This window comes from Sinocyclocheilus rhinocerous, unplaced genomic scaffold, assembly GCF_001515625.1.
Source record: "Sinocyclocheilus rhinocerous isolate Xijiao unplaced genomic scaffold, SAMN03320098_v1.1 scaffold2645, whole genome shotgun sequence".
Taxonomy (NCBI): domain Eukaryota; kingdom Metazoa; phylum Chordata; class Actinopteri; order Cypriniformes; family Cyprinidae; genus Sinocyclocheilus; species Sinocyclocheilus rhinocerous.
In genome coordinates, this window is record NW_015654522.1 from 634,943 (window position 1) to 645,764 (window position 10,822).

Consider the following 10,822-nt stretch of genomic DNA (forward strand, 5'->3'; position numbering starts at 1 on the left):
CCTATTAATTAACCATTTGTAATCTTATGTTCACTGTTCATTTTTTATAAATATAGGATTTGTATTAAATCTATATTCATTCATATAGTCAAATCGAATCGAGAATTGAAATAAAAAATCGAATCAAAATCGAATAGAAAATCGAATCGAATTGAGAGCTTGAAAATCGAATCGAATTGGAACATCTGAATCGATACCCAGCCCTATCCATAACACAGTCTGACCTCTCTTTACCAGCCATTGTTCTTCTCTATGCTAGTCCTACATTGAGTAGGGATCTATTTGATTCAATCTGAGGTGACTTAGCTTGATTATATCAATAAGCACATCATGCAACATTATAGATGTTGAAACTTTCACCTGCAATAAAAAGCTGATAAACTAAGTCAGATTCTCTTTAAAAGGAATCCATTGTCCATATAAAAATGACTTTCATACAGTTAGTTAGTATTTTAGTTTTGGCGTTTCAGACCCAAATATACAAGTGAAGCGGAGTGGAGTTTGATTAGAACTTTTTATTTGTTTATTCAAAGTGTTAGTTTCCTCTCACAAATGCAAGATGATCTATAATTTAGCTTAACGCAAGTAGTGGGTTTTTGAAGTTAATTCATCAGTGTTTTCCCGTACTCAATATCCATCTACAAGTTGCTTGGTGAGTTGAGAAGAACTAGGACTGTAGAAATTTTATCTGAAAAGAAAGCTACTCAATAATGGTTCAAAAACCTTTAAGATGCTTGCCTAGATGGAATTTTAGGGCATCATATACCCTAACACACTGAACAGGGCTGTGTTGCTAAATATTTTAGGTAGGCATCTCATCAGGTTTTGGTCCAGACATTATAATTTCCTCATACCTCAGAATAACCCTCAATATTCAAATAAATAATAAAAATGATTCAAATGTGATAAAACAAGGCACGTTTTAGTAAATTTTACAATTTAATTTTTTTCCTCTAGCATCATCACTCCTTCATTGCGCACGTGAGCGCGTAGCGATAGATTCAAAGGGCGACCAACGTGTCAATGGAGATCCGCTACTTGGTTTTAAGAGAAATGTCTTTTCCCATGATAGTGGGTTACAAACCTCGTATTTACCCACCAGTCTGTCTCAAATCGGCACAATGTCTCAATCTGCAAGTCTGCGCGTACTGCGACATCGCGAATGATGTAACTGACCCGAAACGTTGAGAGGCTATCACAAAGAGAGTGTTGCTTGCACCCTCCAGACTCAGAGTTCAGGTTAATTCATTGTGTTAAAGCTCAAGACGCGCAGTTAAATGGACCCCCTCTCTCTCCAGTAGGACCACGTTGTCCTCACAATTCGCTTACAAATACTACCATGAAACACATACCTGCACTTTTCATTCACCAACTCCGGTTGTAAATTCGCGCTATCCGTCTGCGGTGTGCGGCCCCGGTTCACTGAGCAGCATGGAGAGCTCTGAATGGCTCCGTGGATTCGTGGAGATGTGTGGTGTGAGTTTTCCATCCGCTTTGATAGATTCCCTGCTGCACATGCGCACAACTGCTGCACGGCCCCACGAGCGCTATGTGGTGCAATAGTCTCCAGTTACAAGGGCACAGGGAGTTATGACTTTGACCGTGATGTTAAAACCCCACCGGGACCTTTTAAAGCCTAAGCTATACATTATTTGCAATTTTACTGTAGCCTAATTTAAATGATAACGAGGGGGAAAAACGCAAGACAGTAAGTAGGCTAACTTGAACTTTTAAAGTTGTGTTCAACACAAACTTTTTGTTTTCAAGTAAAAATATCTAAACATTCTTAAAATAAAATATATTAAATTGAGAAGGAAAAAATAAGATATTTAAGTACTAAGTAAATATTTAAGATGAATGTGGATGCTTTTGACTTTAATTCAAGTATTAGGCCTATGTGTGTATGTATTGGCTACGACTTTTAATTGAATATCCTAATATTTTGAAATAGTATCTGTACTTTAACTTAAGTGCAGTTTCTTACATCATATTAAGGCTTTTTCTATTTTTTTAATGTAAGTTTTCTGCTTAAGTAAACTGAAAAGATGTTTAGATATAGGCTATTTAATATCTGAGTAGCTTCCTTGTATTCACCAATATTCTGTCGTCTCCCTTTCTTTCATTTCCAGTTGACAGCATGTGAAATTGCTGTGCTGCACCAGCAGAGATTAATTAATCTTTTGTTAATAAGCATGGGCTCCAGTCACGGCAGTAAAGAGAACAAATCCCTTCACTGAATCAGAGATTGCCATATGAAAGAACACTGAAATTAAAGAAGAATATGAAAATAAGTCTTGGTAAACCACTTATTCTGTTTATTTGAATATTTCCGGTGTGCACAAGCATGCAAAACACAGATAGTGACCACAAATCCTTAACCAATGAAGCTCCTTGAAGAATCTACTTGTATAAACAGAATAACACATTAATCATTTGAGATTCCAAACTTTGCACATCAAAAGTTGCTAATCAAAAGTTCAATTTGCAGAGACTGAATCTCACCACAGAATTCCAAAATGTGCATTGAGAAATAACTGAAACATTTGTGTGACCATTCGACAGACCTGCAGTTTACAAAGGTTCACCTTTACATAGTGTCTTGTATACTTTGTATACATAGTGCCTAGTATACTTTGGTTGTGTGTATGAATGAATAAATGTCTTTAGTTTATATATGCTAAACAGCAAGGATCAGGATTAGTTACAGGATCTGATATTTCCATAGAAGTCCCCTGGTGTGTTCCTGTATATCACACTCTGAAATCAGTTTTGAAGAAACATTCTTAAAGAAAGCACCTACCAAACATCTAGATGTGATTGTTCATTTACATTCCATATTTTTTATTACATTTTGAGCGTCCGAAGCATGCAACAGAAGTGATGGAAAAGCTGAAATTCCAGGAAACTCTCCTCTGAAGCATTCCAACTTTAAACAGGAGTGGAAATCAATACAAGTGGAATCGTTCAAATCTAGTCATGCGCTACAGGTATATGTATGTAAACATTTTTGATACCATGATCCACGTGCAAATCAATTTGATTCAAAGGTGAAATAACTTTTTAAAGACTACTCTTATAGTAGGCTAAGTTGGAGAGTTCAGTAGCTACTGTTTAGCACAGCTCGAAATGAGCACTTCCATTATTCATTCAATGCTTATTCATATGCTAACCTTTCTCTTTTTCTTGCACTCTCTCTTTCAAAACAGATACTGGCATACTTTATATCCTGCTTTCATTATCTTTCGGGATTCAAAGATCACGAGCACAGCTTTATCAGAATCAAACACACCCATGAGACTTTACAGGTGAATTATTTTCTTGGCAAACAATAGTTAAGAGTCAAAGCCAAGAATTGCCAGAACCACATAGCGATAACATAATTTGTGTAAGTCTTTGGTTAGCGCTACATAGGTTTAAGGTGCAGTCAGATTTACTGTTGTTTGGCAAATTTTTGCGGGCGTAATCCAGTCATTTCAATAGAAATCCATGCAATTGACCCTTCGCAAAAACCCGCCCTCCTTAGTTACTGTTGCTATGTCTGACAAGCCATGCCACTCTCACACTACACAGCATGTTCTCACGCAATAATAAATACATCGCAGAGCAAAGAGGAAACTGACCACACCCCGACAGACAAGACAAAACAGGTTACTTCTGGTATGAAACAAGGACTCAGCTTAAATTTTTTTTAAAAGAAATTCAAACAATAAATACCATTTTGTGGCTCTTTAATGTGTCATGACAGATCACTGTACTGCCTCAGTTCAAGCGGCATGTACTGATTGTCTTTTCATATTTACTTAAAGCACGAAATAAACATGAATAAACATCATAACGTATTTTATTTCAACTGCGGAAAGGCATACATTTTTCAAGTTTAAATTCAAGTTGATCTACTCTCCTGTCTGATTCGTTTGTCGGGAAAGATGGCGGATTTGGCGATATGATTGGTCAGATCGCCTGTCAATCAAGCTCTTTGCAAACAGTCAATTGGGAACTTCGAGTGAAAGTCAAAAGATTTCCATACATAAATTTAGTAATGGGTTTAATTTTGTCACGTGAATTTGTGGCATTGACCAACAGAAATCTGCTTGGTTTTAAATAAACGAGCAATGCCCCCCAAAAATATTACCATAAATTTGTGAATGTGCACCTTTAAAGATATTTAGATTAGATAGCTTGGAGCCATTTCCATAGACAATTAAACTATTTTAAAAAGGGATGCTTTTGAATTTTCAAAAATCTATATGACTTCTGTGGAACACAAAAGAAAATGTGTTTTTTTTTGTCAAAGCAATGAACGGTCTAGTGTTGTTTTGGACCCCATTGACATTCATTATATGGACAAAACAGTCCATTTCAACAATTCAAATATCAAAACATCTTTTTTGTTCTGAGAGTGTATATTTTCCTTATTTCGCAGAACCAGCATGTTCCCACACAAATCCTCTCCCTCTATTTGTTATTTTTTCCTCTACTGCAGATGTAGAATGACCTGTCTCTGTTTGAACAGATCAGAGGTGGGAACTTTAACCCACAACCCCACAACACAAGCAAACTAGCCCACAGGCCTGTTTATCCACACTGAACTTCTTCTCTGCACAAGTCCCTCTCAAAACATCCCCTGCAGTTCACGAGGAAAACCGCCTGTATCTCCTCCTGTTTCAGTACCACTTATGATCAACAGAAGCCTATTTTTCTGTACACAAACCAAATATTTACATCAGCAGCGGAGATGGGTGGAGCAGTATTTTAACAGAATAATGTGATTAATACTGAACTGTGGATACGGTCATGGCCATCAATGGGATGGATGGCTTGCTCTGATTTCATTTGGCTTGGCTAAACTTGTATCAGCACATACTAATATCCCTTCTGCTGATCTAAAAGTCATTTCCAGAATTTGTTAGCGGAAGAACATCACAATTTGAAAAGCCTCTTTTTATCTAGTTGTATTAGAAATTCATTTTCATGTAAGAAGCTATTGTATGCTTCGGATGATTCCTCCAAAAGCTGAGGTTTCTATATATGAGGAGGATTTTTGATGAGAGCTCACTGCTTAGTTTGGTTCAAACCACCACTGAATACAGATTAAAAGCCCTGATATACTTAAAGTGAATTTGAAGAATGAACTGGTGTTCATGTTTGTTTGGTGAGTTTGAAACAGCTTGCCAGAGTGAACTTGCCGGAAAGATTGCTGGAAAACACCTTTGCATGGAAATCTTTTCCAGTTCATTTCTTCTGTTCTGTCCATCGAGGTCAGATGCAAGTAAAAACATGAACACATTGGATGGCTACTTTATAGTAGAATTATATCAAGGCCTTAAAATCACCAACCCTGAATCACAAGACCCTCAGTACAACAGAAATATCAAGTGCAATACAGTTCGAGAGATAGGCATTTACTACAACAGACAGATAGCCGTCTACAGGACCATAACTGTCACCATGACACTGACCAGAGACATGCAGAGAAGTTGTGCTCTTTTTTTCCTGTTACTAAGGGGAGACATGTGGAGTGAGAAGCATGTGACATGCTCTAGATAGTACAGAATGTAGTATAACACATCTCATTTAAATGCCTAATTCAGTGGCACACATATTTTCCACCAAATGAAAGAATGTGTTGGCCCCTGATGATATACTGTGAGTTGAAAGGATATTCTCAGCACTCACACAAGGCCAACAATGATCGCTAAATACCCATCAACACGTACTACTGAATACTGAGCACAGTCAATACTGATTGAAAAACAGGTTCTAGCCCCAAATGTGTAATGAGATGTGATATGAGATGAGTGTATCAGCCAGACTGTCTCGTCCTCTGCTTTATGTGCAAAACTAAAAACAATGCAAAGCAGTGGTTCTTAACCAGTGGTCTTCTATTCTAGGGCCTTAAGATGACTTGAAGTGATTTAACGTAAGAAAAAACAAGCTTTAATATAAGCTAAGCCAACTACAAATCAAGCTGTTTCTCATTTTAATTCACCTACTGAACAATGTTTATTTTTGAATGAAGAACCAGGATTCCTGTGGTCTTGGAAACTTGAGGTAGCTTCATTTTAAAGGCGTGATTTAAACCTGGAATTAATAAAATCTTAAAATGCCATGGGCAGTATTATAAAGAATATATGTTTTTCTAGTTAAGCCAAGTTCTAAAACATTTAATCGGGTATACATTGTGAGTAAAAAATAAATAAAATAAATATATAAATATATAATCATTTAAATCAAGCAAATGTATCCAGTGAACTACTAAAGTCATGTATTAATAATGGAGGATTTTGAACAACATTCAGCTCTTTAAACTTCTGTAATCCTGAAATTTATTTTTTAATAACTGATGTTATGTTAGGGCAATTCCAATTTTATTTATCTAACAATTTTTATTTTTCAGGATTTCAACACTATTTCCTGTAACTGCAACACAGAATTGCAATGCAATATAACTTTATATTATGCATGTGACTTTATATCTTACATTAAACTCACAATGACCTGTTGTATTTTTTTTCTCTGGCACAAAAACAGCCTCCTAGAAACCTCAACTACTTGAGGAGACAAACGGTGCTGTATTTCTAGATCACTAAGTGCCTTAAAGCTGCGGTGCATAATTTAAATTAAACAGCAAAGGATACGATTGCTTTCAGACAGGTTTCTCTAGCATTCCTTTTGCCTGTCAGACTGATCAAACATAGTGACGTATTAATGCCACTACACATCCACACTATTTACATTTTTTGGATAGCTGACTTATGAATGGCTTGCTTATAGTTGTCTCTGCACAATAAACATCACAAAATGATGCACTTAATCTTTTATATATCTATACAGTTTGTTTTTTTTACTTTACATGGTGTATTGTACTATAAACCAACTACTTTCCAAGGCACTTTTTCAGAGTTACTGCTCTAAACGCCGTAAGAGCAGCCGTATCCATCCATGCTGCTGATCCCTGTCATGTGTGTATAGGTGCGCATGTTTGTTATGACTGTCATGCGTGTAATATTTACAGCACAGAGGGGCTGTTTCATCTCCACATGCACTCTATCACCCTTCAGGCTTCTCCATACAGCGGGAGGTGGAGCCTCCTCCCGCCTCTGCTGTGATTGGTGGACAGGAGATGGGTGTGTGGCCATCTGTGTCTGATTTAAGGAAGGGATTCGAAAGTGTAGGGGGTGGTGGCTTTTCAAAAAGTTGTGAAGGAAATGAGAGATCTTAGCCACTGGCTTAGACCTTTGACAATGTGTTTGTGTGTATGTGTATGTGGTTAAACATGGGGAGATAACAGGGGTTTTGAATTGCTTAGATATACATGATTCGATCATGGCCTAAATGAGCATTTGGAGACTGACCTCTGACCTCTGTCAGGACTACCTAAAATCAGAATTGTATTTATATTGATGCATACGTGTCAATGCATACGTGTTATTTAGTGCCTGTAATGAATTTGTGTGTGAGTGTTTATGCTTGACATGTTACTCCTGGTGTGGGAAGTTTCAACCAGAACCAACAGGCTGGAGTCGGTTTCACTATGTGTGTGTGAGGTGTTGTGTCTGTAGTCCTGGTGGAACAGTGCATGACATAGTGAGCGAGATTCTAATATACTAATTATAGCAACAGTGCTGCAGATTTTCCAAAGCGTTGACAAGCGCAATAAGCTTGAGAACATGAGAATCAGTTTGTCATTCAGTAATACACTGTTTTACCCAATGTAACTAAAATAATTGTACGGAGTGAATGAAAGATGCATTTCATAAAGTTCATAGTGACTTTATTTGTCAAGGACAAAAATACTATTAAAGTAGCTTTATATGATAGCATATTATAGCTTTATCTTCCCTTGAAATCTACAATCTGAACCCTCTAAAGCCTTCTGTATTATATTTGATACACACATTTTTAAGGCATCTAAATTATCAACAAGATCAACATTTTGGCGAAAAACCTGTTGTGCACAATCAGTTGTCTGATTTATAATTCATACTTTGTTAGAAAGTAAAAGGAATTTTAGTATCATTCTAAGAATGTCCACCTTCAGGCCAGGGTTCATCTGTTGTTTTGCTGTGAAATCTTTATTTAATTTTATTAAGTATAACTTCAAGAATAATTTATATATTGTTAGTGATGTTTCAAGTTGAACACTTACTGGACTGAAGCAACAAAGGTTTACTTGATTATCAATACAATTAATTAATTAATAATAAAAAAAAGAAAAATAGTGTTAAAAGGTGAATATCAAATATGATTCATCAGTCTATTGAGGAATGTTGATTTGTACGTCTCTCAATCATCATTGTATCGCGTAGTTTTATAAGTTTTGCCCCCACAACAAAAACTACAGAACTTTGATCATGAAAGCATTTAGACATCATATCATCTTACTAACACTTATTAGTATTATTGGGAGATATAGTGTGACAGCTTATATTTCTGTGCATTTTATGTAAGTAGTCTGCTAGGCTACTGTTTTGAAGATTGCATTGATTTACATCACAAGTTATTATCAGAATGTCATCCTACTTTTTGGCCATATAAATATCAGCGACTGCACCAAATCGCATATTATTGCTCAGTTTGGGCCTCTGAATAAAACAGGTATTTTTTCCCTCCTCACATATGAGCAAGTATAGAAACAAACACACACACACACACACACAAAAACGTTTGAGATTTTTTAAGATGCAGGGAATAAAAAAAACTTTCATTTTGGTCTTTACCTCTTCCAGGCAAATGACCTCAGAAGACTGAGGGAATGCACAAATCATATGAAACACTTGTAGTCCATTTTTGTTTCAGAGAAAAAGGAATAGCAGCAATACCTACACTTAAGCGCCTTGTTCAAGGTCATAAATGTGATAAAGCAGGACTCTCATAGGCCACCATATTTACATGTCTGTAAATGGTTAAATGACCTTCCAAACTCCACCCGAGGAACTGACAATAATCAAGAAACACCTGAATAAACGGCTGTTGCACTAGTACAGGCTCAGCCCTTAAATATATAAGCCTTATTTAACCCTTACTTAAAATAATACTGAGTGAATAATGAGTTAATGTGAATTTATTGAATTAAAGTTACTGTTCTCTAATGGAATCAGAGTTGACAGTATTGGAAGAGATATAGCAGGATGCTAAGGAGGACTGTGAATGGTCCGTTCCAATAGGAAATCCTGACTAAGCAGTGCCAGAGCGCCACAGCAGCGGTTTATGTTAGCATGCTGACATCTAGTGGAGATCAGGAGTTTCACAGACGCTTGGAGGCTGTGAATGAATTTGATGTTCAACTGCATGGCCAGTGCTAGATAGATTACTTACAAACTGTAGTATGCTACTGATTACAAATTACATGATAAAAATCCCATTCCATATGAGCTGATGAAAAGCTATTAATCAATTAAATCATTAAAATGAATAAATTAAATGACATTTTTACAATTGAAATATTTTGTTTACCTGCATGTCAATGTGACCATTAATCGGCATCAGAGGACTGTGAACGTGAATGTGCTGGTACATTTTTTATTATTATTTTTTTATATTAACTTCAAAGGGGTTTGACTGACAAAAAAAGTTTAGGAATCGCTGCAGCACGTGAACATTAATAAACATGAAAACAGCAATGAACTGGTTAAAGTCTTCCAGGTTATAAATATTTTTGTCAGTTATACATCAGCTTTAGTAACTTGTGTATTTTGTCTCATACATGGTATAACTGACTGAGAGGTGCTTTTGTCACCAAATTCAGAAGCATGGAACACAAATTAATTTCCATGACATTTACATGGCCATTCTATATTGTGAATATTCAAAGCTAAACAATATGACACACAGTAGATTTTTTTTTAGGAAGGAAATTTTAAAAGAAAAACAAGAATTCTGAACAATTTACTGCCACCGTGTGATTGTAATCATGTAATCCATAAAAAGTATCTGTAATCGGATTACAAGCATTTTAAAATGTAATATAATCTAATTGCAAGTACTACATTTTTGGAATCTGATGATTTAATCCAGATAACATATAATAATTTACCCAATACTCTGTCCAATTGATTAAAAAAAAGTGTACGACTGATAAAAATGTATGGCCATTAGTAAATGTAAATAGGCCTACTCCTATTTCTAGAAGGATTTTCTTGAAGAAACAATAATGATTTTGCATATAATTTAGGAAATATTTCTACTCGCATTTCAAACATAAAAATGAAACAGCCTATGCTATTTTTTAAATCTCACTGTTTAGTTGCAGATGAATGACAGTATAAGTAAACAGATGTTTAGATTCTGACGCATTCTCTGGATATTGCTTGAAATGTCGGTTAGCCGCTGGGTTTCTTCCTGTCCGACTGGCAGCTTCATGCTCATTACTCAGCATCAGATGTTCACACCAGGTGCAACTCAGAGAAATGATGATTAATTTTTCAACTAAACAACACTGACTCTCTCTCTGATTTGGTACATGCAAAAATTAGGAGGCTTCAATTTCACCTTTTGAAATTCTTTGCTAAAGATTTAATAAGTAGGACTACATATCCAGGCAAAGTTTATCACTGTCTTTCTGAAGTTATTTGAAACAATAAACAAAACATGGTCATGAAAGTGTACTTAAAGTACACTTAATTGGCCATTAATTTAATTAATATATATTTACAGTTTAAAAAAATACTTTAAAGATTTGAAGTACACTTTACATGTATGATTAATACAATTATGCACTTGTTTTTTCACAAAGGAATATGTGAAGATAAACCTCTTTGAATTATCAAATGTAAAACAACTGTCTCTCCACACTATTTATAAGTGTGATTTGATGTGTTGA

The 10,822-nt window shown here is 35.7% G+C and overlaps 1 protein-coding gene across 1 annotated transcript in view; it reads right to left on the reverse strand.

Moving 5' to 3' along the window:
- LOC107717534 (monocarboxylate transporter 1-like) overlaps positions 1-1,517 on the reverse strand; it is a 21,577-nt gene extending 20,060 nt beyond the window's left edge. Inside the window, exon 1 of the mRNA XM_016524313.1 lies at positions 1,353-1,517. The gene's annotated coding sequence lies outside the window, so the exon portion shown is untranslated. The remainder of the gene's footprint in view (positions 1-1,352) is intronic.
- Between the last annotated feature and the right edge of the window lie 9,305 nt (positions 1,518-10,822).